This window comes from Nyctereutes procyonoides, unplaced genomic scaffold, assembly GCF_905146905.1.
Source record: "Nyctereutes procyonoides isolate TBG_1078 unplaced genomic scaffold, NYPRO_anot_genome, whole genome shotgun sequence".
NCBI classification, from domain to species: Eukaryota; Metazoa; Chordata; class Mammalia; order Carnivora; family Canidae; genus Nyctereutes; species Nyctereutes procyonoides.
Window position 1 is genome coordinate 34,776,319 of NW_026575024.1, and position 26,879 is coordinate 34,803,197.

General features: G+C 39.5%; 1 protein-coding gene across 3 annotated transcripts in view; it reads left to right on the top strand.

Moving 5' to 3' along the window:
• PLCB4 (phospholipase C beta 4) overlaps nt 1-26,879 on the top strand; it is a 420,180-nt gene that overhangs the window by 96,094 nt on the left and 297,207 nt on the right. Inside the window, exon 1 of one of the 3 annotated variants that reach the window (XM_055306672.1) lies at nt 12,655-12,706. The exons of the other annotated variants lie outside the window; for them this stretch is intronic. The gene's annotated coding sequence lies outside the window, so the exon portion shown is untranslated. Of the gene's footprint in view, nt 1-12,654; nt 12,707-26,879 lie in introns of those variants that run through there. 3 annotated transcript variants of the gene reach the window in all.

Here is a 26,879-nt window from a genome sequence, read left to right on the forward strand (position 1 = left end):
TTTAAAAAATTATGATACTTGTTAGGAAGACCTTTCTGTATTTGTTTTCAGTGCCCCTTCAGCCACCTTCCCACAGGTACTTTTGTTTTTAATCTACAGTTTGTTTTAGGTAGTGCAAGTAGAAGATCTGATGCTATATCTTGGCTGATAAAGCTCTGAAATATTGCACTTGTTATGGCCCTCTGAAATGTACAATCTTCTCATCCTAAACTGGGCATATGAAATGGGCATATACTCATATCAGGGCATTCAGGGAGTCATGTAAAGATCACATATGACCATGACTCCTATACCTAACATTGACATGCCAGTAACCATATACTGGGTACAGTTTTCTTTCTTTCTTTTTTTTTAAGATTTTATTTATTCATGAGAGACACAGAGAGGCAGAGACATAGGCAGAGGGAGAAGCAGACTCCCTGTGGGAAGCCCAATGCGAGCTTTGATCCAAGGACTCCGGGATCACAACCTGAGCCAAAGGCAGACACTCAACCCCTGAGCCACCCAGGTGCCCCAATGTTGGGTACAGTTTTCAACAAACCTGTGAGGTAGAGTGCTCTCATCCCATTCGTAGGTGGTGTACCTAAGGCACAAAAGGGTTAAGTAACATGCCAGGGTCTCACAGACCTGAGGTTTGTCCCCAGTGTCCCTGGCCCCATGGTCCTGTCTCAAAGTCAGGCTAAAGAACTTCCTCGGAAGTGTGAGTACCTAGTCACTTAAAAAAAATGAAAGAAGTAAAGGTCTAATTTTGACAGAATTGAGAGAGATGGGAACAATGACTGAGATTTTAAAAATTAGTTTTGGACTCCGTACAGAGCCGGCCCTGGAAATTTACATAGCTATTTCTTGCAGGTACATTTGACATTCAGAAGCAATCAGATTGTATTATCTGTTCTTGGAGGGATTACTGGTCTCTGTGCATCGTGAAGGTTACATTTGCAATCATCATTAATTTCATTGTTCACCATTTTCCTCCACATTAGATACAGGGTTGTCTCTTCTTCTTTTCTAGTTGGGTTCTAGCAGAGATGATAATTTGTGGGATTCGATGGGACAATTAAAGTTTATTGTTCAGGAAGCCCTATTAGACACAGAGAGTGAATTCGCCTCTAGGAGCTTGGCTGAACCATGTGGATCACTAATCCAGGATCACCGAGCAGTATTCTCTTCTCTTCTTCACTTCAATCCAAAGGGCACATTAGGGACATCTGGGTGGCTCACTGGTTGAGCATCTGCCTTTGGCTCAGGTCGTGATCCCAGGGCACTGGGATTGGGTTCTGTATCAGGCTCCCCTTAGGGAGCCTGCTTCTCCCTCTGCCTATGTCTCTGCCCCTCTCTGTGTGTCTCTCCTCAATCAATAAATAAAATCTTTAAAAAAAAAAGCCCATTATACTGGAGTGGGGGCAAAGAACGTATATGACATTGATACAGAGTGATCCCCCCTGTACATTCTATGATTCACTCAAGGTGGTCCCACTAAACTAGATGAACAAAAGGGAGGGATCCCCCTGGACTCAAGTAGGGAGAAAATCATAAGAAGGGAAAGAGAAATAAGTGATGCCTGCTTGCTTTTTTGTCTTTATCTATTTGGGCTATAACAAAACAGCACAGACTTATGGGTTATAAGCCATAAGTGTGGCTTAGAAACAGCAAATGTTTACTTCTCACAGTTCTGGAGGTTGGAAGCCTGCATGGTGGAGTGAGGGCCCTTCTTCTGGATCTCAGACATCTGCTTATGCCCTCCCAGGATTGAAGGGGCTAGAGAGCTCTCTCTCTGGAGCCTCTTTGATAAGAACACTAATTGCATCCATGGGGGCTCTGGCCTCATGACCTAAGCACTTGCTGAAGTCCCCACCTCCTAATCTCATCATCTTTGGGGGTTAGGATTTTATGAGTACCGAGGGGATACAAACATTCAGACCATAGCAACATTCAAGCAGATTGTTAAAATCCATTGCATGGGGATCCCTGGGTGGTGCACCAGTTTGGCGCCTGCCTTTGGCCCAGGGCTTGATCCTGGGGACCCGGGATCAAATCCCACGTTGGGCTCCCGGTGCATGGAGCCTGCTTCTCCCTCTGCCTATGTCTCTGCTTCTCTCTCTCTCTCTCTCTCTCTCTCTCTCTCTCTCTCTCTCTGTGTGTGACTATCATAAATAAAAAAAAAAATTAAAAAAAATCCATTGCATGTAAGGTGGCTACAATTTAAACAAAAAGTCATTTACTAGTGGAGTATCAAGAAAACAGCAATTTTTGAGATGCTACATGAATCTGGCAGAGTGTTAAAATGTTGAAGGAACTACATGCCTGGTTGTAAATACATTTTAGTTGGTGTCATATGGATAAGGAATGGTAGCCTCATTTTAAACTCTTAGTAATTAAAATACTGGGATTTTTTTTAAGTAGAGAGGAAAGGAAATTATAATAGAATTCAAGGTAGTGCACTTGATTTTCTGCCTTCCAGAGGATCACATGGGTTTAAAACACTCTTCAGGGGCAGCCCAGGTGGCTCAGCGGTTTAGTGCCACCTTCGGCCCAGGGCGTGATCCCAGAGACCCGGGATCAAGTCCCACGTTGGGCTCCCTGCATGGAGCCTGCTTCTCTCTCCGCCTGTGTCTCTGCCTCTCTCTCTCTCTGTCTTTATGAATAAATAAATATATTTTTTTAAGATTTTATTTATTTATTCATGAGAGGCACACAGAGAAACAGAGAGGCAGAGACATAGGCGGAGAGAGAAACAGGCTCCATTCAGGGAGCCTGACGTGGGACTCGATCCTGGGTCTCCGGGATCATACCCCGGGCTGAAGGCGGTGCTAAACCACTGAGCCACCAGGGCTGCCCAATAAATAAAATCTTAAAAACCAAAACCAAACCAAAACAAAACAAAACACAAAAAACACTTAAGTTGGCTGTGTTCTTAATTGAAATAAAACAAAACAGAAGAGGCTTTTTTTTTTTCCCCTTATATAGGAGACCATGAAGAAGTCTCTTTACTTTGTAATTCACAGACCAGAGGATCAAGTTTAAATATATCACTACTTAGATATATTTATAAAATACTGTAATAGCTAATTTATACGGAATTCTTACTTTATGCTAGGTAACAATTTAGTGCTTTACCAGTAATAACCCTTTTATCCTCATGATAACACTCAGAAGTAGCTACTATTATTACCTCTCTTTTACAAATGAGGAAACCAAGGCACAGAGATCTTAAGTAACTTGCCTAAAGTCACACAGCAAAATTAGTTGTGAAGCTTCTATTCAAACTCAGACCATCTTGGGGATCCCTGGGTGGCTCAGCGGTTTGGCGCCTGCCTTTGGTCCAGGGCACAATCCTGGAGTCCCAGGATCGAGTCCGCATCAGGCTCCCTGCATGGAGCCTGCTTCTCCCTCTGCCTGTGTCTCTGCCTCTCTCTCTCTCTCTATGTCTATCATGAATAAATAAATAAAACCTTAAAAGAAAAAAAAAACTCAGACCATTTTAATCTATACTCTGCAGTGTTTCCTACGGATCAGTCATTCATGTCTTGTGCCATAATTGTATTCCACCTCTATTATTGCATAATTTTCACTTTTTTTGGCCACAGATAAGTATATTTAAAAAGAAAACAGTAGATTACTACCTTAAATGGAAAACTATGATGTGCCACAAATAGTAGAAGTATCCAATAAAAGTTAAAAAATGAAAACCAAATAGTGTCATTCAATCCTAAGTACATGCCAATGCCTGCCAAAACCCCTGAGTCAGAGGCCTGCCTGGCTTTATTCAGATATATATATATATATATATATATATATATATATATATATATATATATATATATATTTAGAGAGAGAGAGAGAGAGATCAGATGGATGGGGGGCTAGAGCTCACTTCATTGAGAAGGAGAGAAAGAAGGGAAGGGAGAGGTATCTACCTTTCCTGCTGGGAGGCTCTGTGTCATTCCAGGCTCAATCTGCATATCCCCTAAAATTATCTTGCAGTTTGCCATTGGCAGCAGCTCCTATACTCTGGAACACTTAGCTAAAAGATGAAGATGTTGGGGTGCCTGGCTGGCTCAGTACAGCATGTGACTCTTGATCTTAGGGTCCTGAATTCAAGCCCCACATTGGACATAAAGCTGAGTTTAAAAAGTTAAAACATGAAGATGTACCATCTTCAGAATTAACTTGGGGAATGTGAAGCAGAGGAATGTTGAAGTGAATTCAGGCTGTATTAGTTCAGCCAATCCAAGTAAAGCTATTGTCTGGATTATTAACCCTGAAGTATTCATGTGGCTACTAGAAGGTGTTTCATGAAGATTGCTTTGTAGAAAGGCCAATGGATACTTTTTACCTAAGTTGTTATCTGTAGTAGAAGGTGTAGTTACCCCTGGATTTTAAACCAGGCTACTTAGAAAATGGCCCTAAACTGAGCCTTGTTTCACCCTTGACATACCTGTTGGCTTGAAATATCAGAGAGCTTTGGGCCTCTTCATTTTTTAAAAAAATATTTTATTTATTTATTCATGAGAATAAGAGAGACATAGAGAAGCAGAGACATAGGCAGAGGGAGAAGCAGGCTCCCTGTAAGTAGCCTGATGTGGGAATCGATCCCAGGACCCCAGCATCATGACCTGAACCAAAGGTAGATGCTGAAACACTGAGCCACCCAGGTGCCCCCGGGCCTCTTTCAAATATCTGTTGGAAGATCTTTGGGAATAATGCCCCCTTGTCTGTTACCAAGAAGACGGTCCCTTTGTACATGTATTCTCCATGATTATTACAGGATTATTATATTTGATGGTGGTTAGAAAAGTAAAAGGTATCTTTTCATCTCCCAGTTTAACATAAATGAGGAGGCTTAGTGTGTTTTCATATAATGAAGAGGGAGCTTCCTTTTGTTCACAGGCCTCTGTAAAAGCATAGACATAATTAGATTCATCAATGTGAACAATAAATTAATCTGCATCTGAAGTTTTTGCTGATGATCTGATCACATAATTTCCATATATTTTGATTACATTTTTCTGATGCTCTTTACATTACATGAATTCTTAATCAAGATGATTCTATTAGCATGCCTCTTTTGTATACCATGAGCCTTGTAATGGATAGAGCTCAGCTTGACAAAAGTGTTAATAGACTTGAAGATGGGGAAAAATTGATTTCCTCTTGCCCAGCACCCCTGTTTTCTATTTTATCTTATTTTTATTTTTTAAAAGATTTTATTTTATTTATTTGATAGGTAAGTGGGGGAGTAGTGAGGGAGAGAATCTCAAGCAGATTCCAAGCTGAGGCATGGACCCTGATGTGGGGCTCAGTTTCATGACCCTGAGACCATGACCTGAGCCAAAACCAAGAGTTGGACATTTAACAGACTGAGCCACCCAGGCACTCCCTATTTTAAAATATTATAAATATTAAGTATTATAGCCACAAATAGGCATCAAGATACTATAAACATGGCTTATGTGGCTGGTGAAATGTTTGTGTTTGGTGTGCCAGTGAATTTTGGAAAGCTTCTGATAGATTGTAGCCTCTTTAGGTGCTCATGGTCAGAGAGAAGAGGTGAGCGGATTGTGGGAACATCTTTTCACAGTAACATTGCTGTGGGATTTTGTCTCCAAAGTGCCACCACTCCATTCCAGCCAAGACCATGTGGTGGGCAGGATTGGCCACTGTTTAGTGGTCTAGTAGAGATCGCTTTTATTTGTAGATTTCTTCTGGTGGTGCCCTGATGCATTTCATTAGTAGATTTTTTTTAATTTTTTATTTATTTATGATAGTCACACACACACACAGAGAGAGAGAGAGAGACAGGCAGAGCGACAAGCAGGCTTCATGCACTGGGAGCCCGATGTGGGATTCGATCCCGGGTCTCCAGGATCGCGCCCTGGGCCAAAGGCAGGCGCCAAACCGCTGCGCCACCCAGGGGTCCCGTCATTAGTAGATTTTGACCAGAGCTGATCTCTAACAGTTTTGCTGAGGCTTATTTAGATGCAGACTGTAGTTGTCCTACTCTGCCCTGGGTTGTGGAAGTGTGGCCTGGTTTTAGGAATAAGATTAGTGAAGGTCAGGATAGTTAAATCTTCAAGGGTGTGGGTCATGTCTCTTACACATCGGTATATACTTGGCATGGGACATAGCAGGAGGCACATGTCAGGCACTCAGTAAATGTGACGAATCAGTGAGTGAAACTGGGCAAATGATGGTTTTGGCATCATATCATTTTTACTTGGTGACAGGAAACCACAGCAAAACCACAGGGGGCGGGTGTGAGTTGTGTGTGTGTGTGTGTGTGTGTGTGTGTGTGTGTGTGTGTATGTGTGTGTTTCATAGCTTAAGAAGAAGAATCAATTTCTGGTTTTGGAACTAAAAGAGAATACAGAGAGTTACCTTGAAGTAAGTGGCTGGTTTCCCACAATAAGTTTCCCTGATTGAAAAAGATAGTTATAGGGACAGAGAAAAAGATGGCCAGGACTTCTCTTTTGTGCCTGTGCAAGAGAATAGAGCCTGCGAGGATTTAGAATAGAGAGAAGCCATGTGGAAAACAGATAGGTTTCTTCCAGACTAGGTCTTGAGGATTAGTAGAACATACTAGGAAATAAGGTTCTTTCTCTTGGGAAATTATAATGCTGGCAGCTTGAAATAGCATGAAAAAGACTTTTAGTAGTGGCAGGTCTTCAGATAGTTTTCTAGAGAGGGAAAAGGCCCAAGTTGAGTGAAAGAAAGCAAGCCAGAGTTATATTAGCAAGTAATTAAAAGTGCTTTTGGAAGCAGAAAGGCAGTTGACATATTCTTAGCAACTACTATATGTCAGGCCATGGGATATACTTAAATAGTAATTATTTTTGAGACAACTGTTAATTTGAGAGGTCTTATATTTTATAGATACTATTATCCCCATTTTACAGATAAGGAAATTGAAGTTTATAAGGAGTTCTGTAATTAATCCAAAGCCATGTTAACAGCTAGTATGTGCAGTGCATCTAGAGCTTGGACCCAGGCCTGGTTCAAAAACCCGTGTTCTTCCCCCGGGTTAAGCATCCCTTGCCTTTCTTATAATTGTATTCTATATTTAGCAATTATCCTGAGTGGTTCATAGCTTTTCCCATTTTTAAAAAGTTCTATTTTTGCAGGGAAAATGGATTATGGATTCAGTGTTTTGCATTTTAGCTAGCTATGCCTGGGTATGTGTGTTTGTGTAAAGTAGGTAAGTGGTGGTTGGGAATATTCAGGTGGTTCAAATCCTAAATACTCAAAGTGTGGTCCTTGGACCAGTGTCATTGGCATCACCTGGGAGCTGGCTAGAACTATAGAGTCTCAGGCCCTACGGTAAACCTTTGAATCACAGTCTGCATTTTTAAGAGAATCCCGGGGTGCTTTGTGTGCCTGTGAAAGTTTGAGAAGTTCTGGTCTAAACCATTGTATATTTGAGGCAGCTGAGAGGTTGGCATACTGTGCAAAAGCAGTAATACTAGATAGTGACAGTGATGAGTTATTATCCCAATTGTAGTTAGTGCTTCCTATGTATGTACCAGATGATATGCTACGTGTTTAATGTAGATTTTCTCATTTTAAAATTGCCAGTGATCTTGTGAGGTGGGTATTTTTTTTTCCTATTTTAGAGATGGGGAAAGTAGAGCTATAGGGAGGCTAAGTAATGTGTCCAAAATCAAAGAGCTCTGATGCCAACCCAGGTGTATCCAGTTCTAGCCTGATGCTCTTACCTACCATTTCATGCTACCCAGCTTACCTTAAAATCCAGGAGCTGTTTAGTTACCAACATCAGGTCCATGATGGTAGGGAGGCCTGGTTCACAAGTTATAGTCCGTGAAATTAATTGTTTTTTATTGGCTCTAAATAGACAAAAATGAAGTTCTCTCTCTTGAATAATATCTGGCAGTGCTTTTTATTTTTTTTTTTTTCTTGGAGTAGGATAAGATATATAGACAAATGAACTTAAGAAGTGTTTTTGTTTGTGGAATGTCCTAACCTTAAACATAACTATTTTACTTTTTACCGGTAATATTCAGTAATACTGATAATCTTGATAGAGTATATTTATAGTGATACAATGAAAGCTGTTGAATGAAGAAATAGAGGAATAGGGTGAGTATATAAGTTCATATGATACTTTATTTTCTCAAAGAGTTTTTTACTTTTGTCTCTTTTTTTTGTTTGTTTGTTTGTTTCATGATTCACTAGACTGTTGATCTAGGCAGACTAAATGGGTGGTGTTTGTTAGAATGTCCTTACCCTGCTTTAAAATAATCAGGTCTGCTAATTTGTCCTTTGTTCCCTGGAACAAGGAGTTGACTTTACCTTGAGTATACTGAGGTATTGGCTTTAAATTCAATCTTTAGCAAGGCCGAAAGGATCAAGGGCACTATGAAAAAGCTTAGTCCTTTTAATCAAGACTTTTGGGGAAAAGAAGTAAAACATGATTTTTGTGTGTTTTTGGGATTTGAGGGAGAGGAAGGAGAAAGGAAAGAGGCAGATCTGCCAGAACCTGAAAGTTTTCTTGTTTATCATGTCTTAGAAAATGAATATGCTGATACTTCCTTAAATTCCTTGGTACTAAGAGTCAAAAAAAAAAAAAAAACTTCATGTACAGCTTAGAGCTACTACGGGGAAAGATGCTGTATAAGTATACTAAAGGGAATTGGAAAGGAAAGGATGCCATTTACTCTGGAAACACAGCCTTTATTCATGTTCACTGGTTTTGTAGTATTATAGCAACACCGTTCTGTCTTGTTTAGGCAGCTTATCTGGCCATGTCAAATAATTAAGAAGAGCCCGAATAGAAACCTTGTCTTGTTCTCATTAATACAGTTCTTCCTTTATATATACAGTTCTTAAAAAAAGAAAAAAAAGAGCTGTTTCTTAAATTGGCAGGCCTTTCTCATAGTGTGCTGGTCAACACTTAACCCCTGGCTCTGAGGAGGGGAAGGGGGAGAAGATTTAGTTTGTGCTGTTTGGGGACTGGGCCTCCTGGGGTGGGGGATGAGGGGAGGGAGGTGCCTCTACCAGATGGGACCTGGGAAGAGAGACCTATGGTTGTGTCCTGCTGGCAGTGCAGCCTGGCTCAGCACACCACTGATTTTTAGCATCAAGGAATTAGAAAGGGAAGAGGTACTTGGTGGGAGGCAGCCAGAGGCAGAAAAACTGAAGAGGAGAGAAAGTAATTAGAAACTTGGAGCATGTTGGGAGGCAGGGGTTTCTGTTAAAGGAAGTGGAGTGAAAGTTTCCATTCTCTTTAACTGGAACTGTGGGGATGAAACCCTGTACAGAAAAGTAGGGGGGAAATCTTTGCTGAAAGTAGGAAGGGGCTAGCCCCCAAATGTTAAAGTTTGGAAGCAAGTCTGCAAATTTGGTCATGGTTGGAGCAAATCCAACGGTGTTTACTGTTATCTCCCAAGCATCACTCGCCTAGAGCCAGCTGGCAGAGGCTCTGTGAAGCCAGGCAGAGGAACGAGAGGTTGAAGGTGGGTCACCCCAGACAGTCTTTGACTTTGAGGTTTTGTGTCTTGGGCTAAGCAGTTTCCTCTGTCTTTTATTTTGTTTTGGGGTTCTTTTTCTTTCTATAATGTAAGTGTATAGCATTTCCTTTTCCTTTTTCGTGTAATTACTATAGTTTAGAATAATAACAAAGTCCTATGCTCATTGACTTACTACCCTTACACAGTACCTGTTGACTCCTAAGTATGAACATATAAGGAAGCAGTCCTACTTGTTCTCCTCTTTTCATCCAATATCTTAATAATATTATTTGCTATTTTTATATTAAGAGTTATGATTTTCTTTTTATATAGTTACTCTACCTTATATGGATTTATTTTCAGCTTTTTTAAAATTTTTTTTCTTTTTTTTTAATTTTCAGCTTTATTGAGATATAAGGGACACATAATATAAGTTTAAAGTGTACACACTTATATTCAAAGTGTACACCATTTTCCCCCTCTTGTATGTTTTTGTTACTACACTGGTCAGTTGAACATAAAAGGGGAATGTGGAGAGGTTAAAGGTGTTGGAAGTTATTGAAATTAGGCTATAGCGATCTTCCTACACATTTCATATATCTATCCACAGTTTTTTATGGCTATATTTATTTAGTAGGGCTGTATTTATTTTCCACTTTATTGAGTCATAATTGACGTATACCATTGTGTAAGTTTAAGGTCCGTAAGATGATCTGGATAAGTATTGCGCAATGACTACCATAATAATGGCAGTTAACACCTTCATCACCTCTCATAGTTACTATTTGTGTGTGTGTGTGTGTGTGTGTGTGTGTGTGTGTGTGTGTGTTTGGTGAGAAGATTTATAACCTTTTCATTACATTCTGTAAACCTAATTGTTTGGCTTCGTTTCATATTTAAACTCTGTTGCAAAAAAACAGCAAAAGAAAATATCAAACTAGGAAGCTTAACAAAATGAAATAATAGAGTTCAGATCACCTGGTTGTTAGAAGCCATAATTTAGATGGGATAAACTCACTCATTAGAAGGAAACTGTATTTTGAATATGAGTCATCTAAAAGTGATCACAGGCAAATATACAGTAAAACTCAGCAGTTGTAATTAATATAAAAGGTAGAGGGAGTTTTTACTTTTAATTTGACGCTTTCTATGGGTTGAACTTTTTTTTTTAAAGATTTTATTTATTCATGAGAGAGAGAGACACACACACACACACACACACACACAGAGAGAGAGAGAGAGAGAGAGAGAGAGAGAGAGAGAGGCAGAGACACAGGCAGAGGGAGAAGCAGGCTCCATGCAGGGAGCCTGATGCGGGACTCAACCCCTGGTCTCTAGGATCATGCCCTGGTCCGAAGGCAGGCACTAAACTGCTGAGCCACCCAGGGATCCCCGTGGTCTGAACTTTTAAAATCTGTGTTACTTTCACAATTGTTAGGACATTTCAGCCTATATCCATTTATTATAATGAGACAGTTGGGTGTTCTTCATGGTAAACGGTGTTTACTGTTATCTCCCTGTTTTTTGTTACAGTAAATAGTGGCTGAAAGAACATCTTGAGATACCATAATTGCATGATCTATGTTTGCATTTGCCCAGAGCTTTGGAGTTCATATATTGGTACTGCATTTGGGTGGTGTTTTTAATGGTTACTCCTGGCTTTGTGTCAGGGTTTTGGGAGGGCGCTCTCTGTAAGCTATATTGGCTGACTGTTAATCTCTGAGGTCTGACATTGAACTTTTGAGGGCAGGCAGGTAACTACGGTGCACCTGCATGCTTACTATCATGACTACAAGGTACAAAGCAAAATGTCCAGCCTCTTGAGGATAGACATAATTCTCTGCCTCCTTTTTCCTTCATAATTCGAAGAATATAGATATCTCTTAAATACACGGATAGTGTGCTTCCATTGCACATACTTTCATTTAGAAAGCAGGCTTAGCCTTACCATTACCATTGAATAATCTATAAATGGATCCCATTGTAATTTCAGAGCTATAGTTCAGGTTGAGCTAGATGGGAAGCCTAATAATTGAGTGACTTTTCTAAGTGCTTTGGAAACTAATCACAATGTCAGGTTTGTTGTTTAAAACTTGGCAAGTGGAATCTAGTTATTAGCATTTCCCAAATTTGTCTCATGAGATACAGTTCTCTCTGAATGGCTCTCAAAGGATTTCATGATTAAATAAGTTTGGGAAACAATGCACAGAATTATAATAGATTGAATATGAACATAATAAAAACTCAGAAAAATCCTGCAGTGTAAGGATTCTGGTGACGTTCATGTAGGTTGACCATCCTGAAACTTAACCCTGGAGCCTTGTTTTGTGAAACATCTTATTAGTTCTCTGGCACATTTTGGCAAAAGCTGATTTTTTTAATATATATTTTTTAATGCCACTCACGGATGGGTAAATCACATATGTGTAAGTGTGTGTTAGTGTCTTAATTTGATGTAGAGTTAAAATCCTCTTGATCTATTTAGAGAACAAAAGTCTATTTCACTATCTGTGCAAGGGAGATAATCCCCGGATCTAACTTTAAATATTTTTATTTATATCACCATTACTGGTAACTTGAAAGTTTAAAACGTTTTATTTCCTTTCTTGAACCCTGAAGGGATTATAAAGGAGGTAAATAGGCAAAAGTGGCAGCCAGAAGGGGAAGTGGAGACAAAGATTCTCAGCAGCACAGAAGTTATTACATTTCCTGAATTGTGGACATTCTGTTTGGCTTTCCTTTACATGTATATCTTGAATTTTTTGTGGCCTTTGTTTTAAGGAAGAGCTCAGGTGTAGGTTTCAAATTTTATTCTTCCTGTTGATAAACCCCAACCTCTGATCCAGTGATACTTGTGTGCAGGACCTCTTACTCATTTCTGGGCAGTTACTCGGCAAGACGCCTATAAAAAGCATTTGCTTGTATTTATTGTTCTGCTTAGAATGGTGAAAAGAGTCTCTGTCGGCTGCTCTGTCTGGATATTTTGTTGTGGCTGTGGGCACTGTTGGCCCAACCTCTCCCTTTGTGGCCAAGGGGTGGGGCTCTGCCTAAAGGACCAGTCTTGTTACATTTGCTGGCTGCGTGAGCTTGCTCATCCCATCTCTTGCCCCCTCCTCCCCTTTTGAAAGAGTGAGTTTATCCAAGAACTGTGTGCCCCTGCAGTTCTGAGCCTGCAATCAGGCATGGTCTCAAGAGTCTATTTCTGACGGGGTGAGGTTTAAATCCTACTCACTCCTTTTCAGGTAAGAGAACATACTTTTCAACTTTATGAGTGGCAGTTAAGATTTACGAAGGGTATTAGTTTTGGTAAGTTTGGTTTTTTGTTTTATAGCTTGGAGGAGGGCTGTCACAATTTTACTTGTGTGCTTCCTGGAGGGGTAGTGGTAGAAAAGAAAATACTTCTGCTTTAAGTTTCTTTGACCACTCAAATTTTTTTTATGAAGGTTGTTTGATTTATCCATTATTGATTTTTTAAAAAGATTTTCTAATAAGGGAGAAACTCAAGACAAAAATTAAGGCAGAGTAAATTAGACACTGTTTTGTGGTGATTCTGGCATTAGATACAGATTTAATGTCTTTTAAAATGTCCCTAAACCTCACTGTAACTCAAATAGATTTTTCAGTAAGGCATTTATCACATGATTTTATTGGCTTGTAGGATTTGTGTGTGTGTGGCACTTAGCATTTTGCAAATTTGTTTTTAAAATGACATGTGGAGGTAGGGGGCATATGAGAAATCTGTGCCGTTTATCCAGTTTTGTTATGAACTTAAAAATAAGGTCTAGCAAAAAATGTAAGAAGTCTCTTAAATATTTTCTGTGAATACCTCAATATGATGCAATACACACAGTGTTAAACATTTTTTCCCACACGCATAAATTGTTACAAAATCAATTCATTTTCATTTTTTGTAATTAGCAATAAAATTATAGGACCTCTTTCAATATGATGTTTTGATTGCCACTTTTTTTGGTTCAACTGTATTAAGATAGGCAAAGTGATTATTTTTAAAAGTCTTTTCCTAAAAGTGCATGAAAATCTACTTTTTACTTATTGGAATTGTACTCACTCATGGTCTTAGAAAGTTAATGAGACAGTATATAAAATTATTTCCTGAAATAATGAATGGAAATTAATAATTTAGGTTTTGGTTTGTGGGTTTGGTGGTGGTCTTTTTAAAAACTGAATGCATGTATTCATAGACAAATGATGCTAGAATATGAAACTTGTAGTTAACACACACAAAAAAACTGGCTTCAGATAGCTTTAGAAGAATATTTCATGTTTGTGTACTCTGTTTTGTCAGGAATTTTAGTATCTTTAAAGACCTGTCATTATGAAAAAAGGTAAAACTTTTAGTTTTGTGTGAACTGTGACTAGCCACAGATACTTGAGCATGAAAGTCTGTGTTATGATGCTAGAAGTAAACAAAACATCATTAAAATAAACTTAGTTTAGAGAGATGTATACATGAATAAATTGTGACATTCTGTGACTATTTTTAAGGGGATTGAACTCTTACAGCTGTCTCACGGTTGAAACAAGACAGTGGCGGAGAACTCTTTCATTAGTTACCGGTTGGAGAAAACATTTTATATGCTTTTTATATTAAGCAGCAATTACATGCAAAGTGATCCACTCGCCAAAGATACACAGAATATTTCTAGACCTGCTGAAGAAGATGAAACTTTCCCACATGTTCAAAACCAGCTCAACCGTGTTTTATTTTGATAGACTTTGGGGGGCTTCAGGCTTGGGAGCAGTTCTCCTGAATAGGTGGAAGGTAGGCTGAAGTGGTACAAGGAGGTAGCAGTTGTTGGGGGGAAGGTGTTTACGGGAGACAGGTGTCCAGGGCTTACTATTGCTCACCTGTCTGTCTGCAACTGTCCTCTCTCTGTCTAAAGTTAAAGCTGCTATTGAGAAGAGTTAAGTTATTGAGGCTTGGTCTGCAGATTGTAAAATCACTCTCTGCTTCTCACACTTGGATGTGAATATGAATTATGATTGAGTTAAACAGTAAATTATTCTAATGCAGCAGGGGTGGGATGAAGCCTGAGCTTCTGCATTTCTAATGAGCCCCCAGGGGCTGCTGGTACTGCTAGTTCAGGGACCACACTTTGTCCAGTGAGGAGCTACACAGTATCAAATACTGGCTCAGGTAGATTTTTTTTTTTTTAACTTAATGGACATTGTCTAGTCAATACCAAGCAATCAGTTTGCAAAGCAAATAACAGAATGTGATTGAGGTGGATTGACTATTTGTAGACATTGGCCCCTTCACAGATGATGTAACTGATGATGTGGGACCTGCTGTTTTCTCTGGAAGGATTGTGTGACATTGACATTGTAACCTCTGACGAGCTGCCATAGCCCTTTTCTCCTGAGACTCCCTGTCTCGGGCAGCCCTGCCACTTGCCTCTCCAGTGCAAATCTCCCTCTGCTTTGCCACTGCCACCAAGGCCTCATCTGTTTCTTTGTCAGCTGTCACTTCCCACCTGTCCGGAGTCTTTTATTCCGTTGGGTTGGACTGGTGTTTGCACCACAGTCTTCTGACAGCATCTCCTGCCCTACTTCGGCTCACTGATTTTATTTTTTTAATTATTTTTTAAAATTTTTAACTAATCCCGATGCCTAATGGGGTGCGAACTCACAATCTGGGATCAAGACTTGCACATTCCACCGACTGAGAGACCCAGGTGCCGTGTGTGTGTGTGTGTGTGTGTGTGTGTGTGTGTGTGTGTTTGTGTTGAAAAACACCTTCCATATCTCAGCTTGTTAGATTTGTGCTTTGAAGTTTCAACTTAAATATTCTTCCTGTGTCCTAGATACCTTATAAACTCTTGAAGAAAGTGGGCAGTGGGGGTGGTAGTGTGCTACTTTGTATTCTTCAGTGATTCCTTTCCATTATATTTTCTTCAGTGTTCTTAACGGAAATCTCCATGGTAATTTGGGTTTTACAATGTACGGCTATGTTCACCACCTAGATTCCACCCTTAATACTTTAGATCCTCACATTTCCATCCACCTTTCTCTTTCCTATCTTATTTTTGATGCATTTAAAAATAAACCAAAAGCATAAGTTTGCATATTTACACAGGCTTGTTTTAACTAGAGTTCAGTATTTTTTTAATATAAAATTTATATAATGAGCCATACACATCCTTAGTTATATGTAAGTTGAGCTTTGGCAAATGGATAGCCCTGTGTAAATCAGTCCCTGGCAAGATATAGAACATTCCTGTCATCTGAGAAGGTTTCCTCGTGGCCTCTTCTCAGCTTTTATGTGCTTTTGTGGATCTTCCCCTTCAAAAGAACTCATTGATCACAAATGAGTGATTTCTGATCCGTTTATTTTATCAGATTCACTTGGATCAATTTTATTCATACAAGATATTCTCCATACTCTGAAGTACACAGATTGTACAACATTTTTTTCTTTTTTTTCAAGATTTTATTTATTCATGAGAGACACAGGCAGAGGGAGAAGCAGGCTCCCTGTGGGGAGCACAATGCAGGACTCTGGGGTCATGACCTGAGCTGAAGGCAGATGCTCAATCACTGAGCCATCCAGGCATCCCTGTACAACACTTTCTAACAAGCTAACATCTAATTTGTTTGTTCTTAGTTCTGACAAAAATTAAACTTTTAACAATAACTCAGAATATCTACCTTTTGCACGGGTTGCTTGCCAATGACTTGGTTGATTCTTCTAACATTTTACAAGATGATGGGTGAGATCATATACTTTGAGACGTGGAGATCTGGAGATAACCATATTCTAAGAGGTTCTTTAGGCCAACACACATCATTTCTGTGGCCAGCTATTTGCTGTGAAGATCTTACTTGAGAATATATACCAGGCGAAATTATGAGGTGAATATACATTGGTTCACACTTTAAAAGAAATCTAGATGTGTTTTTATTTTAAATTTGTATATAGCTGACACAATAGTATGTTAGTTTCAAGTTTACAACATAATGATTCAACTTCTGTGTACATTATGCTGTGCTCACCACAAGTGTAGTCACCATCTGTCACCATAAAGAGCTATTACAGTATCACTGACTATATTCCCTATGCTCTACCTTTCATCCCCATGACTTATTCATTCCCTAACTGGAAGCTTGTATCTGGAACAGAAAGCTTTGTTCCCAGGGTCATCTTAACTCATGACATTCCACTTTGGTGTGCAATAGTTTGTGTCCATTTTACCCTCAATACTTCACTAAGGATGGGACTGATTTAGATCCACCTTGAGGTGGATACACAGAACTGTGTGTAAACCTCCACTCTCCAGACAGCAATTTGTTCAAAATGCAGGTTCTCGGAATGACCTGTAACTAGAAATCAAACAATGCCCCACAATGTCTTTGGTCACAAAGAAGCAGTGTTTTAATATCTAGCAGGAAAGTAGCCTAGCCGAAAGGATATGGTCAAAATGAGTGAGTTCATAAAGTTGTTGAGGGGCTTTAAAGTACTCAAATTGAGTTCTTTCAGAGTGCCTTAAAACTCCCACTTCTTATTTTTTTCCTTCATGTTAGTCATTTTAACACACTTGAACATGTAATTCATGTTCTGAAAGTCCATGTAGGTCCTTCAACTGTTACTTACATTTAGGCATATCTTGCTTTTTCAGTGAATACTGAGCTATAAGCAGTGGGTTGATTCAGCTACTTTTAGCAATTAATACCCAGAGTATAACTCAGAGGTATAGGGCAGCCCTGGTGGCTCAGCGGTTTGGTGCTGCCTTCAGCCCAGGGCCTGATCCTGGAGACCTGGGATCGAGTCCCGCGTCGGGCTCCCTGCATGGAGCCTGCTTCTCCCTCTGCCTGTGTCTCTGCCCCCCCCCCCTCTCTGCCTCTCATGATTAAATGAAAAAAAAAAAAAAAACAACTTAGAGTTATAGATATTATGTGGTAAGCGCCCAGAAGCTTTTTTTTTTTTTACAGTCTTGACCCAGAATACTTGGTAGAAATTTATATTGATTTTTTAAAGGTACATCATTTATTTTATTTTTTAAAGGTACATCATTTAATAGGAAGTTTGTTTTCTTGCTTAGAAAGGAATGTAAGAAAATACGCCAGTAGTTTTTAAAAACACAGTATATGACCCTTAGAACCAAACTGAACAAATACTCAACAGTTATCTATTTAAAAATGTAAACCAGAGACTGACTATATATAAAGTCAACTACCCATAGGCCAGGAGAAACCATCTCTACATGCATATTTACTATATTTTCCAAGCCACTTCGTTTATTGTTGCTACTCAGATGAAAGGTGTAATTTTTGCAAACACTTGAAGTCAGTTCTGATAAAATAACTCAGAACCATGTTTTAAGAAAAATAAGTTCAGGTTATAAATCAGAGCAGCTTTCTACTGGGTTACAAGAGTTTGAGACTTCTACTTTGGTATTTTATGATATAATTGGAGGCACCAGAGACTTGCGTGCTTGTGTGCGTATGTGTATATCCTCTGCATTTATTTGTACAAACGTGTAACAAAGTAGAGAATTGTGGGATGGAGGTGGTGGTGGAAATTTCTGCTTCTAATAATAACAAGCTCCCATGAAATAGAAATATGAGTTATCTTTTCTCCAATCCTGCAGAGCTCTTACATTTATTATATGTTTATCTTATAACAGAAGGCTACCATGGGTGCAGATTTTTATATTTTCAGCTTCAATGAAAAATGTAAGATTCTAGGTTGAGAGAAGTCACCAAACCTATTTATGTGGAGTGGGATATCTTAACCCTTTTTATACATGCATCTTACTTCTTCTCTGACAGTTCAGCATGAAGCTTTTCTCACTCCCCTCAAATGTCTGCCTGTCCCTCCCTTTCTTGAGTACCTCTTGTATGGACTTACAGACCTATTGGCATCATTCTTCAGGGCACATAAAGACTATTAATTACTCTCTGTTAGCCTTGTCTTCCCAGTGACATTATATATTGCTCTGTACAAAAGCCCTCCTTAACATTTCTTTTACACTTTCTACCTTTTTTGTGTAGTGTTTTGCAAAGCCTTCGCTCAAATACTTTTGGCTGATTGTCTGAATATTAAGAGGCCACTTGTCTCTTTGAATGTGATTAGCTCCATTCCCCTCCCCCCTTCTACCAAAGTAGAATTAACAGAAAGATTACTTTGAGGCAAAATCATTTGGCATTTTGTTTCTTTTTATCTTTGTTTTTAGGTTATTACCATGTAGCTGGCCATAGTTCAGTAATAGTCTAAACATTGCTCCCTTTAACTCCTTTCATCTGCGAAGACCAAGTTGTTTCTCTAAAGTAATTTTATTTTCCAGAATGACTCCATAGAGCAGATAGGCCCCACTGATTATCTAGAATGTAAGAAGAAGCTAACACTCTGAATTTCAGCTTCTGAATGACTTGTGAGCAGAGAATGGACCACACTTCTGCGTTGTGGATTCTGGTCAGAAACAGAGGGATTCTGGGGTGCCTGGGTGGTTACCTCAGTTGGTTAAGTGTCTGACTTTTGATTTTAGCTCCCATCATGACCTCCGGGTCCTGGGACTGAGCCCCGCATTGGGCTGCTGAAGAGTTCTCTCCCTGTTTCTACCTCTCCCCTCCAACTCATGGGTGAACACTCTCTAGAGGGGTTCTTTTAACAGCTGAATTCTGCTTGGGCAGGCTTTGATATGGTCAGGGTCTAGAATGTAGCTCTGAGGCAGAAAACATGGTCACTCGGTTTATCCATTTTTTGTGTAGCTATGTTGCATGATTGGATATATCCCATACCCCCCCCGCCTCCCCCCCAAAAAAAGACAGTCAATGTCAAGGTCATACTTTGCCCCACACTGTGTTACTAGTTGCTAACTGTATGCCAACAGATTTTCCATGTGTCCTAACAAATTGGGGAACCTGACAAAACTGGGACTTGTGTTCTCTGTTAGAGGAGGCATGTTCTCTCTAGTTCAACTCTGCCTCCTCCAGATTTTTGTATTAGTTTCTTTTTGCTGCTGTAACAAATTGGCATGGATTAGTGGCTTAAAACAACACAAATTTCTGGAGAATCGGAAGTCTAAAATAGGTCTTCAGGGCTGTGTTGTTTCTCAAGACTCTCGGAGAGGACCTGTTCATTACCTATGACCTAGTCAAGCTTCTGAAGGCTGCTTACAGTCTGTAGCTCATGACTGTGTCATGACCTATGCTTGTATTGTCCGGTCTCTTTCTTTGATTCTACTGCTTACTTCACCATTTATAAGAACCCTCTTTGCAAGGTGCCTGGCTGGCTCAGTTGGTTAAACATCTGTCTGCCTTTGGCTCAGGTCATGATCCTGGGATTGAACCCACCTCAGGTTCCCTGCTCAGCAGGGAGTCTGATTCTCCCTCTGCCCCTTTCCTCAGTAGTGCTCCCTTTTACTCTCAAATAAATGAATAAAATCTTAAAAAAACAAAAAAAAAAAAAAACTCTTTGTGATGACATTGAACCCTTGCATCTCAAGATCCATAACTTAAACCTGTCTCTAAAGTCCTTGTTGCCAGTAAGTAACATACTCACAGCCTCCAGGAACTAGGATGTGGGCATCTTTATGGAGGCATGATTTTGGCCTATCACACCCCAGGCTCCCCTACCTTCCCCAGGAACACAGCTGACCCCCTTCAGGCTGTTGCTTCTGAAGTGTTGGACAACTACAATTGATTTCCATTAACTTGGAGTTGGATATTTATCCAACAAATAAGATGAAAATATTTTCAAAATTGATCCTTTCCCCCTCTGTTCACGAATCACTATTACTGGTTTATCTTCTGTATATTTCTCTTTATATTTTCTAAATGTTCAGTGATTTTGAAATAGCCCTTCCTTCTCTCTCAGCTTGACTTTTCTTCTGTTTTTATTTTGCCTGATATTATATTTTAGGTGCTTTTGACACCGTGGTTTTCTTTTCATCTGAAGAGTACACTTCCCACTCATGAAGGCATTTCTCCCCTCCCTGGTCCCTTGACTATTAATCTCTCAAACTCTAGTCCCCCCCCCCCCCCCCAGAATTTCTGGTTCTGTTGTGATTTGTGTTTTTCCTTGTGCTGCCATCTTGTCATGTAGTTTCTTTTCATCTTCTGGCCCCTCCCTCACAATTCCTGTATCTTTGTCTTTTTCATATGACAATAGAAAATGATGTACATTTGGAACTTCCAACACTGCCATTTATCAGCAGAACCTAGTATAATATCCGCTTTTACTGATAAGAGAGTGGCAAAATTAATGTTACAAACAAGCTGCTTAGTAACCTAAGAATTGATGAAAAACTCATCCATATACAAAGGTATCTGAAGCAGGAACAATTTGTCCCATCTTCTCCAAGAATTGTGAAATTTTTCCTTTTTTGACCTTTCTTACTGTTGTTAAGGCTGATAGTACAGCTACAGAAATCAGTTAATCAGACCTCTCTTTACTTAACTCATTGGTAAGGGGATTAAAGAATTTTAACACTGGTCCAAAAGACTGGAACACATGGCAGTGGTTTTCAAAGTGTGCTTCCCAGGCCAGCAGCATTCGAATCACCTAGGAACTTGATAGAAATGTAAATCCCCAGAGTCCACTCCAGACCTACTGGATCAGAAGCTCCTTGGGGTGGGGCCCAGAAGTCTGTGTTCTAACAAGCTCTCCAAGAGATTCTGATACAAAAATCAAGTTGAAGATCCCTTGGTATATTGTATTGTCAGCCCAGGGAGTGGGGGAGAAGGATGACTCCCTCTCCTTTCTAGATCATTTTACACATTCACTCCTCCCAGTTTCCAGGGTTATCACTTCCAATAAACTATGTTCACTGAGAATATTTACAATTCTGGTATAACATCCAAAGTCCCTTTGTTTCACCTTGGAAATAGTAATCTGTGGATTGGTATCTGGAAGAAATAGTTCTTACTTGGAGAGTCTATCCACAGGGCTTAAAGCTTAGGTTGTACCAATATAAGCAGAGATCTCATTTTTGGAACCCACCAATTAACTCTTCAGATAGGCTCACTTCCCATCTTTCAAAGTATGGCAGTTTCCATAAAGGTTGATGTTTTAACTCCCTGAAACCTTTAAAATGAATCACCAAGTTACTCCATGTGAAAGAAAAAAATTCTCTCTCTTTATCTCCCCCTACAAAGTCATTCGAAGTAAATTTTATGTCTACCGTGTAAGCCTGTGTCCATGGCAGGTCAGGCCACCCATAAAACTTGTCTCCAAATTTGGTGAAAAATCTACAGGGCCACTTAATTTTACTGAACTATAATTAATCAATTAATTAATTAATTAATTAATTAAAATATTTTATTTATTCATGAGAGAGAGAGAGAGAGAGAGAGAGAGAGAAACAGGCAGAGACACAGGCAGAGGGAGAAGCAGGCTCCACGCAGGGAGTCTGACATGGGATTCGATCCCGGGTCCCCAGGATCACGCCCTGGGCTGAAGGTGGCGCTAAACCTCTGAGCCACCTGGGCTGCCCATGAACTATAATTTACATGCAATAACATGCATCTGTTATTAGTGTCTACTGTGTGTCTCAATGAATCTTGACCAATGTGTGTACCAGTCTAGCCATTACCACAGTCATTATGTAGAACCTTCTGTCACCCCAAAATGCTTGTTTGGGTCCTTTTACAATCCATGCCTCTCACCTTCTTGCCTTCAGAAAGCCACTGGCTTGCTTTCTGTCACTATTTTTTTTTCTTTTTCTAGCATTTCTTATAAAAGGAATCCTATTCTTTTCATCTAGTTTTTTTCCGTGACATTTCTGGGATTCTGACACGTTATATGTACAAGTAGTTCTTGTACTGGATGTTAACAGTGTGGATGAATCCTAGTTTATTAATCTGTTGAAAGAGATATATATTTTTTCAGTTGCAGCGTGTCAAAGGTGCTGTGAACGTTTATGACAGGTCTTTGTGTGGACATGCTCTTCTTTTGGGTGAATGTCTAAGGATGGAATGGCCAGGTCCTGTGCAGGTTCAGCTGCATGAGAAACTGGCTTCCCAAGTGGTTGAGCTATTTTGTATGCCCACCAGCAATGTCTGAGTGTTCCCCCTATGCCACTTTTACATGCTGGATGTCCGACAAATAGGAATTTAATTTTGTGTTGCTGCCTAATGTGTAAATTATATTTACTGTACACACATGTGTATAAGTGTATGTGCATATATGTGCATCTAGAAATATGGATATGTTTCATATGAACACCAGCTTTGCTAGTAAGTATTTTATATAGCATATAAAATTCTAACCCCTGAGCATGTATACACAAACCTTAAGCTACATATAAGTGATTGATTTCTGTTTTTCCTCAATATTTATTTACTTCTGTCATTTGTTGGTTATTACTATTGACTGTTAAGTGGCAAGCTTTAGAAAAATAATAGCAAGTCTAACACAAGAAAATGATCATTTTTTACCTCTGACTTGTGAAAAGGTAACTGTCACAGGAGTTTGGTGTTAGCTTACTTTGGGATAGCTGAGACCTCCAGTACTGCATGATGCAGGGTGCAAGGACCTACAAAATAAACAGTGGGCAAGAAAGTGCAGATGAAGGAAACTGAGGAAGAATGATCCTACAAGGAATAGGAAGAATGGACTGGCAGCGAGAAAAGAGATTTTCAAGGAGCGGTGGTCAGGACCTGGGGATCAAAATAGAATGGAACCAGTGGATGCAGCCACAATGGAGACAGGGAAACCAGATTTACACACTTGTCATCATGGCACTGAGCAGAAGTGAATAATATCCAATAGAAGTAAAAGCAGCATGCTTTAAGGGAGGAGAGTGACTCATTCTGTGGCTGACATGGGGAGGGGGAAATTGAGGAAAGCTTCAGGAATAGCAGTTAGGGGTGGAACAGAACAATAGAGTAATGAAAAGAATTCCATCTGTATATATGAAATGCTGGAATTGTTGAATAGTGTTCAGAGAGTGGGAATAAAACTGATGGTGGTTGGTTTGTACAGACTTTTATCCTAAACATATGATGACTAGTTAAGCTATTGCTGCTGTTAATTTATGTCACACAGTGAGTGGAGTCCCTGGGACTGGCCTGAGCCAGGGGCAAGGTGCTGGGATAAATTTCAGTGAGTCATCTCTTGTGACTTAAATAGCAGCAGGCTAGAGGTCAAAGTGTAGTGATGGGAGGAAGTCTTTTTGACACATGTTCCTCTTGAAAGCAAACTTAGAACCAGCATACATAATTGAGTTTCTCAAGCAGGTGTAGAAGGATAAGGGTGATGGGACATGAGCCTGCATCCAGTTATGAAAGTTGCTGTGTCCTATGCAGACACATTATGATTTTTCCTATAGGTCAGCCATTTTCCAAATGACTTTAGGTGTACCTTTGGCCATAGATGAAGATACTCTAAAGGGATACATTCAAGGCCTTAGAGACTTTTAAGGGAATAGCTGTCCAGATTTTTAGCTGTATATGTCTTCTTTCCTAAAATTGATCTGCCAGAGAATGCATTTGCTTTCTTTTCTCCCTTTTTACTGAAGGACAGCATTCCTCTCATCTTCCCAGAATTTTAATATTGTACATTGTCCTGGAATGTGAAACATCCCAAGTGCTAAACCTGAGGACACTTCTTTTTTAAAAAATATTTTATTTATTTATTCATGAGAGACAGAGAGGCGGAGACATAGGCAGAGAGAGAAGCAGGCTCCCTGCTGGAAGCCTGATGTGAGACTACTCCCAGGACTCCAGGATCACGACCTGAACCAAAGGCAGGTGCTCAATCCCTGAGCAACCCAGGTGCCCTGAGGACACTTTTCTTATGACAGAGTCAAAGACCTATTTGGATCATCAGATGATGGGTAATTAAAAATAAGTTTGATAATAGATCATGGTCTTTGGCTTGAAGCTCCAAAGGAGTTTAGAGATTTAAGTGCTATTAAACTCTTACACTCCTCTATTTGGGCTAAAAGTATTTATCAGCATTTCTGTATAGAAATATGAAAAGTTGGAATAAAATCGATGCTAAACTTTAGTTATCTTAGCATTAAGGAATACTCATGAATGTGTGGGTTTATTTTTTAAAGCTCTATGCATCATATCAGATTCATTTCAAATAAAGTTTACTCTTAACATTTTGGCCAATTATTAAATATGATACTTATGTGGACTTTTTTTTTTCAGTTGTTTACTAGTAAATGTTTAACTCAGAAGAAATTATCTCGTCCTTAGGGGCTAAATTCAAAGTAAACTAAAAGTTCTAAATGATATGCCTATTTTTGGTGTAAGGTTGTATGATACTTAGTCAATAAAACAGGTGGAATCATAAAGATCTACTCATTAGGATAAAACTCGCAGGGGTAGTAAAATGGAAATGTGAAAAGGGAATGATAAAACATGAATTTAGTTAAAGAAGTTATTTTTAAATAGGAAATCGTAAGTATCCATTCACATTGGGTTTAGATTCTTACGGGTTTAAGTGATATAACGACCATTTTACTTAAAATGTCAACATTGACAACATGCCTGAAATTTAACCATTAGCAACTCTTTTGAATGTATGATAAAAAAATAAGATATTAACTTAAAATTGACTTTTGGGTACACAGTTCTTTCTAGATTGTTCTAAGAGGATAGAAGTAATGGACATCATGGGAACAGTTTGAATAGGGGAATACTTGACAAGATTGATGGCTTTGAAGAGGACGTGTTTTGCTTCCAAGTGAAGATGGGGAGAGTGCAGTGCAAATGTTGGAAGTAATGAGAGACTAGGAGTGAGTAAAACAATGAATAGAATTTCACAGTCACTTTAGTGAGTGATGCACCATTAGGATGTTTTAACAGCAAGTAAGAGAAAAGTCCAGTTTGGCTTAAATATCAAAATAATTATGTCCCCCAACAAGAAATCTGAAGGTAGAGTGACTCCTCTGTAGATTAACTCAGTGACTTAAGGTCTGTGTGTTATGCTCGTGTCAAATGGCAAAGTGTTCATGGGTTACTGTGACTCTTTTAGACCAGTCGAGACTTATCCCCTGGACCTGGGTGCTGGAGCATCTTGACTGAAGCACATGGCCTTTGAAGGACAGTATAAATAAAACTGGAAAAAATGAAGCTGGTCTCAGATAAAGGAAAAGAAGTAAAGAATTCAGTGAGCCCTCAGTCTCGGGCACAGCAGAGTATAGAGAACAGGCACCAGTACATGACACAGTTAGGATTTGGAGTAGATGGGAGTTAGCCGCTAACTGGATGTGGAGTATAAATAGGTGGGATTAACCTAGGCATGTCTCCCCAGTTTCTGACCTGGTCACCAGATACATTGTGAGGCCATTTAACAATGTGAGAGTCAGAAGGGCAGGCAGATGTGGGAGGTAGAATAATGCCTCCCCACCAAGATGTCTAAGTCTTAATTTCTAGAATTTGTAAATTTTAATAGCAAAAAGGACATTGCTGATATGGTGAAGGTTAAGGGCCTTGAGATGGCTAGATTAGCCTGGATAATCCAGGTGAGCACAATCTAATTACCAGTCCTTAAAAGTGGAGAACCTTAACTGTCTTCAGAACTAGAGAGAACACAAGTTGAGAGTAAGTGAACTGGAACATTAGAAGACCTGGCAGGAGAAATCCAAAGTATGAAAGGAACTTGGGAATTAACATTGCAGGCTTCAAAGATGTAGGAAGGGAGCCAGGAGCCAAGGAATGTGCCTGATCTCTAGGAGCTGGCTATAGCAAGGAAACAGATTTTCCCCCTGGGCTCTGCGGAAAGGACAGCAGCCCTGTGGGCACCTGGATTTTAGCTCCATGAGACCCATATGATTCTTCTGACCTATGAAACTTTAAGATAATGAATTTGTGTTTTAAGCCTCTAGGATTGTGGGTTTTATTATGGGAGCAATAGAAAATGAATACAGCTGGTTTGCCCAGGTTTTTCACTGAGGAATGCATATTTCTTCATGAGCTGTTGATTTAGATGTGCCAGAAGTTAGCAGTCTAGGGTTGTGGACATTCTAGCATTTTTGAGTACTTTAGCAAGTGAGAGAACATAGTTATGAAAGAGCACTTTATTTGAAGCTTACTCATCTTCAGTTTTCTATACTTCATTGTCCCCTTCCTCAAAATTAGGGTTCGGAATAGATGACCTCAGGCACCCTTCAGCTTGAAAATTCTGAAGTTATTTGTCTTAGATAAAACAGAACACATCACTACCCAGTACACTTCTCTCTGGTTAGGATGAGGAAAATAGGGAGCAGCACATGCAAGAATTATCGGTGAACAAAGGAACCTAGCATTCGCTACAAAATGTGAGCGTAGGCTTCCAGGGCCTTGTTTAGAAATGCAGTATTGCTAAATGTTAGACATCAATCAACATGTACCCTAGAATATTTATGCTGAAATCACTCATTTAGCATCAAGGTAAGTGAAACGGAAGTTTCTGAACAGAGGCATGTGCTGTCCTAAGTAGTTTGGGGGCCAGATAGCCAC